The following is a 9,106-nucleotide window of genomic DNA, read 5'->3' as shown; positions in this document are numbered from 1 at the left end:
TTCTGGAAACACCCCCCAGGCTGTGGCTAAGCCATGTCTCCGCAATATCCTTTCTTTTAGGAGTGCTAGTTCTGCAATGTTCGCAGGAGAGCTTCTGTAAAGTTTGGAAGGTAGGAGACGAGGTACTGGCAGAAGTAAAGCTGTGAGTACCGGGCGTGAGTCGTGCTTCGGTAGCTCAGTTGGTTAGAGCACTTGCCCGCGAAAGGCAAAGGTCCCGAGTTCGAGTCTCGGTCGGGCACACAGTTTTAATCTGCCAGGAAGTTTCATATCAGCGCACACTCCGCTGCAGAGTGAAAATCTCATTCTGGAAACACCCCCCAGGCTGTGGCTAAGCCATGTCTCCGCAATATCCTTTCTTTCAGGAGTGCTAGTTCTGCAAGGTTCGCAGGAGAGCTTCTGTAAAGTTTGGAAGGTAGGAGACGAGGTACTGGCAGAAGTAAAGCTGTGAGTACCGGGCGTGAGTCGTGCTTCGGTAGCTCAGTTGGTTAGAGCACTTGCCCGTGAAAGGCAAAGGTCCCGAGTTCGAGTCTCGGTCGGGCACACAGTTTTAATCTGCCAGGAAGTTTCATATCAGCGCACACTCCGCTGCAGAGTGAAAATCTCATTCTGGAAACACCCCCCAGGCTGTGGCTAAGCCATGTCTCCGCAATATCCTTTCTTTCAGGAGTGCTAGTTCTGCAAGGTTCGCAGGAGAGCTTCTGTAAAGTTTGGAAGGTAGGAGACGAGGTACTGGCAGAAGTAAAGCTGTGAGTACCGGGCGTGAGTCGTGCTTCGGTAGCTCAGTTGGTTAGAGCACTTGCCCGCGAAAGGCAAAGGTCCCGAGTTCGAGTCTCGGTCGGGCACACAGTTTTAATCTGCCAGGAAGTTTCATATCAGCGCACACTCCGCTGCAGAGTGAAAATCTCATTCTGGAAACACCCCCCAGGCTGTGGCTAAGCCATGTCTCCGCAATATCCTTTCTTTCAGGAGTGCTAGTTCTGCAAGGTTCGCAGGAGAGCTTCTGTAAAGTTTGGAAGGTAGGAGACGAGGTACTGGCAGAAGTAAAGCTGTGAGTACCGGGCGTGAGTCGTGCTTCGGTAGCTCAGTTGGTTAGAGCACTTGCCCGCGAAAGGCAAAGGTCCCGATTTCGAGTCTCGGTCGGGCACACAGTTTTAATCTGCCAGGAAGTTTCATATCAGCGCACACTCCGCTGCAGAGTGAAAATCTCATTCTGGAAACACCCCCCAGGCTGTGGCTAAGCCATGCCTCCGCAATATCCTTTCTTTCAGGAGTGCTAGTTCTGCAAGGTTCGCAGGAGAGCTTCTGTAAAGTTTGGAAGGTAGGAGACGAGGTACTGGCAGAAGTAAAGCTGTGAGTACCGGGCGTGAGTCGTGCTTCGCTAGCTCAGTTGGTTAGAGCACTTGCCCGCGAAAGGCAAAGGTCCCGAGTTCGAGTCTCGGTCGGGCACACAGTTTTAATCTGCCAGGAAGTTTCATATCAGCGCACACTCCGCTGCAGAGTGAAAATCTCATTCTGGAAACACCCCCCAGGCTGTGGCTAAGCCATGTCTCCGCAATATCCTTTCTTTCAGGAGTGCTAGTTCTGCAAGGTTCGCAGGAGAGCTTCCGTAAAGTTTGGAAGGTAGGAGACGAGGTACTGGCAGAAGTAAAGCTGTGAGTACCGGGCGTGAGTCGTGCTTCGGTAGCTCAGTTGGTTAGAGCACTTGCCCGCGAAAGGCAAAGGTCCCGAGTTCGAGTCTCGGTCGGGCACACAGTTTTAATCTGCCAGGAAGTTTCATATCAGCGCACACTCCGCTGCAGAGTGAAAATCTCATTCTGGAAACACCCCCCAGGCTGTGGCTAAGCCATGTCTCCGCAATATCCTTTCTTTCAGGAGTGCTAGTTCTGCAAGGTTCGCAGGAGAGCTTCTGTAATGTTTGGAAGGTAGGAGACGAGGTACTGGCAGAAGTAAAGCTGTGAGTACCGGGCGTGAGTCGTGCTTCGGTAGCTCAGTACGTCAGCCTTCGGCGGCGCAGCGGTTCGGACGGTGTTTACGTCCCTGCCGCACGTCTGCGCGAGAGGTGTTTACGTTACGTGTGTAGCGGTGTGTGGCGGTATACATAGAACGAATCATGGCCTTGTCGTTCCGCAAATCGACACTGAAATTTAGTTTTGCTAACGAATATGCTCGACCGAAGGCTTACGAGATCGAACGTTATTTACGGGACGAGGTGAAAATCGAACCTGACGTTCTAGTTGGAATACACTTATCTATAGTCAGCAGTGTGGTCTATGTCAAGCTCATAAATGAAGCGGCATGTGACGAACTACTACTTCGACACCGACAAGGACTTCGTTTCTGTCATTCGGACGGGAATGTTGGAGCGGTAACAGTTGAACACGCCGGCATGGGCCTCCGCACGATCCGCGTCTTTGAGCTTCCATTCGAAGTGCCAGAAGAATTGGTGACAGACGCCCTGCGTCCTTACGGAACGGTCCTATCCCACGTGGCTGAAAAATGGGCGAGTTTCAAGACGTATCCTGTTCTCAATGGCGTCAGACAAATACGGCTCGAACTCCGAAAACACGTCCCGTCATACTTGTACATCGCCGGTTGTCGGGCGATTGTCATTTATGACGGGCAACCAAGGACGTGCTCTGGATGTGGGAAGGAGGGACACATACGTTCTGAGTGTGCTCAACGAAGGTTATTACAGCTGCCACGGGATGATCCACCCCTCACGCCGCATCCGACTGTGCTCCCCATGACTTACGTCGCCGCATTACGCGATGACGTGGACCGCGAGACAGACGCCTACCTGAACACACAGACAGCGGCGGATCGTGGCGAGCCACAGAAAGACGACGTTGCGGTGGACCGCCTGCAGCAGTCACAGGACGCCCTCTCTTCGGTTCCGCTTGCGGCCCCTTCAGATAACGCACTTGGAGACGTCGATCATACGACGGCGCATGATTCCGACGTCCCCCACGAACAACTGGAGACCATGCTGACCTCTGATTCCGAGGCCCGGCAACGTAACAGCGATCACCAAAACGCCGGAAGAAGCGCCGCCTCACGGTGGAGAACGACCACTCTGATCTAGCAGACAATTCTGAGACGTTTACGGGTACAGAACAGACGACCATGGATACAGAAGAACTGCCTAGCGTGGATGCAACGGTGGCCAGCGGGACGGCGGCACGACCTACCGCTGACGATGCTCCAGACACAGCGAAGGCGCTCGATCGACGGCAACAGGCTACTGAGGAGGCTACGGCACCTGCACCGCACGACAACGATGGGACACTAGGGGACTGGTCAGAAGACCCACCCCCGTGGGGAACAGATGATGCCGGAGGAACTGCTCCCACGCACCCTCCCGGTGTAAGACCGGCAGAGTGCACGGAATAACGGCTGACCATATGAGAGGACGGCGGGGGACGTTAGTACGGCAGCAGCCTATGTACGGAAGAATTAGCGACCGTACGGTGCCCTATCTACGTTGACAGCCATGCAACAAGCTTATCGGATAGGGTCTGTTAACATCAATAGCATTGGGACGCCGGTAAAAATCAAGATGCTCAGTGACATGATAAAGGCTGCGGATTTAGACATAGCACTATTACAAGAAGTTCGGATACTTCCCCCCTCGGACTTTTACGGTTACGACATTTACTGTTCCCCGTGTGACGAGAGGGGCGTTGGCACAGCTATACTATTAAAGGAAGGGATACGTGCAGACGAAGTAGAATATTTGCCTTCTGCCCGTGGTACGGCCGTGACCATAGGTGGAATACGTTTGATCAACATATACGCACCGTCAGGCTCGGATAAGAGAAGGGACAGAGCAGATTTTTACGCCCATGAGGTTACACCGTTGTTCCAGGGACGATACGATGGTTGCATACTCGGCGGAGATTTTAATTGTGTGCTCAATAGAAAAGACCAACAACCTAACTATACTACTAGCCAAGAACTTAGGGAGCTGGTCAACGGGATGGAATTAGTCGATACATGGGACCTGAAGTATCGCAACCAACCAGGATATACATTTTTTACTAGCCACTCAGCGGGCCGTTTGGACCGGATCTACGTTTCACGGGCGTTAGCAATGTCGACGGTGGACGCAGAAATATGGCCGACGGCGTTTACAGACCACGAGGCATATATTTGTACGGTTAACCTTAATAGACAGCAGGTGTGGAGACGGAGGGGTAATTGGAAGATGAACGTCTCCCACCTGCGAGATGCAGAATGCCGACGCATGGTGGAGGACGCGTGGCATGGCTGCCTCCGTCGACGAAATTCTTTCGGTTCTGTCCTGCAGTGGTGGATCGAGTGCGCGAAGCCAGCTTTACGGAGGACGTTAATAGGTTACGGGAAGGAGGTTTCTCAATGGCAGCGCACGACCACTGAGTTTTACTTTACGGCTCTCCGGGAACTGTTAGCTCAACCACCTACACCAGAACGCCAGACGGCCGTCCACCGAGTTAAGGCGAAGCTGGTACAACTTGCGACGCAGAGGATGGCAGGTACGATAATACGCGCGAGGTCGCAGGATTTCCTGCCCAACGAGGTTCCCTCGATGCATTATGTGATCAAGGAAAGACGAAGAAGACGCAGGAATTTAATACATGAGATCGATCTCGGCGATGGCCGTCGTTTTACAACACAGAGGGGCATAGCACAGGCGTTCACGGATCATTTTAGCAGATTCTATGCGAGCAACGGGGAGGGTCAGAGGGAGCTGGGGAACGTCCTGGAAGAGATCCCAGACGCGACGAGTGTGAACGGGGAAGCGGACGGGTTATCTGAAATTACGTGTGAAGAGCTGGAGGAAGCGATTACACGAGGTGCTTGCAACAAGTCCCCAGGTCCAGACGGATTCCCGTTGGAATTTTACCGTGCCTTTATGACCATTATGACACCGATGTGGCTATGTATGTTTAATGAGCTTCTGCGGCAAGAAGTACCGGTTCACATTCAGTTCACGGAAGGGCTCATGATACCAATACCGAAGCCCCGTGGTGGCAAACGGCCTTGTGATTATCGCCCCTTGACCCTCCTTAATAGTGACTACAAGATCTTCATGCGCATCCTGGGAAGTCGTATCAAAAAGTCGCTGGAGAATCGAATACATGCCGATCAGACTTGTCTTGGCGGCAGCAGTAATATCCACACAGCCTTGGGAGACTATCGTGACGTCGTCGCCCTCGCGGCTGCATGCCGCCTCCGGGGGGCGATGGTTGCAGTAGATTTCGATCATGCTTTTGATCGCGTGGATCATGTGTACCTCGCGGCGGTGATGAACAGGATGGGTGTCTCGCCATTATTGACCAATGCTGTGATGCGGTTGTTGCACGGCGCCAGATCAGCGATGGTGGTCAACGGAGGGAGACCTGAGTATTTTAAGATCTTAAGATCAGTGAGACAGGGTTGCCCCTCGTCGATCCTCCTTTATGCGATCGCCTTAGAACCGTGCCTCGCAGGCCTTCGCCGCCGTCTTACCGGGATCTCCCTACGGCAATTATCATTCAAATGCAGAGCATACGCGGATGATATTGTGTTCCTCGTACGGAATGAGAGGGAGACTCAAACAGCACTGGATTGGCTACAGACGTATGGGATGGCTGCTGGAAGTGTGGTCAACTACCGAAAATCACAATTCATGCATGTGGGGCGTGGACTAGAACCAGGAACGGAAGGACCCTTACCTGCCGTGGAAACCCTCCGCTGTTTGGGTATCACCTTTCATAAAGAGACAGCGAGAACGGCTGCGGACAACTACCGAAGGCTGTTACTCAGAGTCCGCACGGCAGTACGACTAAACGCCCTACGGTCGATGGATATGCTGCAGCGAGTGTTACTCGTCAACCTTTATCTCGCGCCCAAGATGTGCCACCTGACACACCTTCTTCCCTTGACGCGCACGATGGCTATGAGGATTCAGGCGGCTTTTGGGTACTATGTGTGCCTGGGACAACTCTTTAAGGTACAGTACAACACGCTTACCCTCCCAGCGCGAGAGGGGGGCGTTGGTTTAGTGAACGTGCACGAGAAGGCGCGTGCCATGTATATTAATACTATGCTCAAACGGTGGCGCAACAGGAATCACTCGCTTACGGGGACGATCATCGAAGAACTCGTACCCACATCGCATCTTCCTCCAGTCAGTGTCGGCCATATATCACCCCCTTTAACGTATGTGCGCACGTTCCTCGTGGAACACAGTTACGTTCGAGAGCGTTTACCGACGACCCGACAGTCGACATCGAAGGACGTATACCATCTGCTTCTTCGACAGGTCGCCCGGAATAGGGTGGAACGCACACGTCCAGCTGTTAATTGGCACGTGGTGTGGCGCACGGTCCACCACCCCCACCTACCTACATCAGTCAGGTCAACATGGTACATTGTCGTCAACCGAAAATACCCTACAAATGAGAAAAAGTACGCAATACATTTGGCGGATTCGCCCTTGTGTCAAGGATGCGGCGTGCTGGATACGGACGACCATCGGCTGGTCTGCGGCGAGGCATTGGCTGTCTGGACTCTCGCAAGAAAAATAATAGCGTTCATGCGGCGCACTATCTATACAGCAGTCTGTTCTGACATAGTATTTTTTCCAGAAGAAACGTATTTCCCGCGTCATAAGACGAACGCAGTGGCGTGGATCACAGGTATGACGGTCCATTACATCTATAGAGACACACGTACGAACTTACTGAACGTCCTGGATTACTGGCAATCCTTGCAAGATGGCCACACAAAACTATTACGGCTACAAAAGTACAAGGATTGGTATGCCAATTTCCTGGTAACGGTTTTTGCGGACCCGCCATATCCTTGGGGTGTGCCGGGTGCGCAAAGATGAGCGGCGGTGCTTTCGTTGTGAAACCGACCCAATAATGTGATCGACTAAGAACATTATGCGAGTATGCGACCTACGAAAAACTCACGCTTGAACAGTTAGCAAATGGATTTACTTCAAATTTTGTTTTCATATCCATAAATACTTTTCTTTAGGGTGCCGGAGGTGGCCCCATTTTGATTTTGTTGTTATTTCATGCTGCATGGTAGGACGGCAGCGAGGTTCCTTCCAGAACAGTTATCATGTGTCAGGACGTACTATGTTTATTTTGTGAATAATAAAGGTTTCTGTTTCTCCTACCTTCCTTCATATGTGTATGTATGTGTATATATGTGTATATGTAAAAAAAAAAAAAAAAAAAAAGTTGGTAGAAAAAAAAAAAAAAAAAAGTTGGTTAGAGCACTTGCCCGCGAAAGGCAAAGGTCCTGAGTTCGAGTCTCGGTCGGGCACACAGTTTTATTCTGCCAGGAAGTTTCATATCAGCGCACACTCCGCTGCAGAGTGAAAATCTCATTCTGGAAACACCCCCCAGGCTGTGGCTAAGCCATGTCTCCGCAATATCCTTTCTTTCGGGAGTGCTAGTTCTGCAAGATTCGCAGGAGAGCTTCTGTAAAGTTTGGAAGGTAGGAGACGAGGTACTGGCAGAAGTAAAGCTGTGAGTACCGGGCGTGAGTCGTGCTTCGGTAGCTCAGTTGGTTAGAGCACTTGCCCGCGAAAGGCAAAGGTCCCGAGTTCGAGTCTCGGTCGGGCACACAGTTTTAATCTGCCAGGAAGTTTCATATCAGCGCACACTCCGCTGCAGAGTGAAAATCTCATTCTGGAAACACCCCCCAGGCTGTGGCTAAGCCATGTCTCCGCAATATCCTTTCTTTCAGGAGTGCTAGTTCTGCAAGGTTCGCAGGAGAGCTTCTGTAAAGTTTGGAAGGTAGGAGACGAGGTACTGGCAGAAGTAAAGCTGTGAGTTCCGGGCGTGAGTCGTGCTTCGGTAGCTCAGTTGGTTAGAGCACTTGCCCGCGAAAGGCAAAGGTCCCGAGTTCGAGTCTCGGTCGGGCACACAGTTTTAATCTGCCAGGAAGTTTCATATCAGCGCACACTCCGCTGCAGAGTGAAAATCTCATTCTGGAAACACCCCCCAGGCTGTGGCTAAGCCATGTCTCCGCAATATCCTTTCTTTCAGGAGTGCTAGTTCTGCAAGGTTCGCAGGAGAGCTTCTGTAAAGTTTGGAAGGTAGGAGACGAGGTACTGGCAGAAGTAAAGCTGTGAGTACCGGGCGTGAGTCATGCTTCGGTAGCTCAGTTGGTTAGAGCACTTGCCCGCGAAAGGCAAAGGTCCCGAGTTCGAGTCTCGGTCGGGCACACAGTTTTAATCTGCCAGGAAGTTTCATATCAGCGCACACTCCGCTGCAGAGTGAAAATCTCATTCTGGAAACACCCCCCAGGCTGTGGCTAAGCCGTGTCTCCGCAATATCCTTTCTTTCAGGAGTGCTAGTTCTGCAAGGTTCGCAGGAGAGCTTCCGTAAAGTTTGGAAGGTAGGAGACGAGGTACTGGCAGAAGTAAAGCTGTGAGTACCGGGCGTGAGTCGTGCTTCGGTAGCTCAGTTGGTTAGAGCACTTGCCCGCGAAAGGCAAAGGTCCCGAGTTCGAGTCTCGGTCGGGCACACAGTTTTAATCTGCCAGGAAGTTTCATATCAGCGCACACTCCGCTGCAGAGTGAAAATCTCATTCTGGAAACACCCCCCAGGCTGTGGCTAAGCCATGTCTCCGCAATATCCTTTCTTTCAGGAGTGCTAGTTCTGCAAGGTTCGCAGGAGAGCTTCTGTAAAGTTTGGAAGGTAGGAGACGAGGTACTGGCAGAAGTAAAGCTGTGAGTACCGGGCGTGAGTCGTGCTTCGGTAGCTCAGTTGGTTAGAGCACTTGCCCGCGAAAGGCAAAGGTCCCGAGTTCGAGTCTCGGTCGGGCACTAAATATATATATAAAAAAAAAAAAAGTTGGTAGAGCACTTGCCCGCGAAAGGCAAAGGTCCCGAGTTAAAAAAAAAATAAAACAAAAAAAAAGATGAATAGAGCGTCTGCCATCTAAGCAGGAGATTCCGGGTTCGAGTCCCGGAAAAAAAAAAAAGTTGGTTAGAGCACTTGCCCGCGAAAGGCAAAGGTCCCGAGTTCGAGTCTCGGTCGGGCACACAGTTTTAATCTGCCAGGAAGTTTTAATTTCGAAATGTGTCAATATCTGCGATAAGAAAAATGTAAAATACAGCCGC

General features: G+C 51.6%; 1 non-coding gene across 1 annotated transcript; it reads left to right on the top strand.

Moving 5' to 3' along the window:
- The first annotated feature begins 465 nt into the window (after positions 1–465).
- Positions 466–541, top strand: Trnas-uga (transfer RNA serine (anticodon UGA)). Its single transcript has one exon. It is a non-coding gene; the product is annotated as a tRNA-Ser (tRNA).
- The last annotated feature ends 8,565 nt before the right edge of the window (positions 542–9,106 follow it).

The sequence above is a fragment of the Schistocerca cancellata genome, chromosome 5 (genome assembly GCF_023864275.1).
Source record: "Schistocerca cancellata isolate TAMUIC-IGC-003103 chromosome 5, iqSchCanc2.1, whole genome shotgun sequence".
In the NCBI taxonomy this organism is placed as follows: Eukaryota; Metazoa; Arthropoda; class Insecta; order Orthoptera; family Acrididae; genus Schistocerca; species Schistocerca cancellata.
This window is presented reverse-complemented; position numbering and strand designations above follow the sequence as displayed.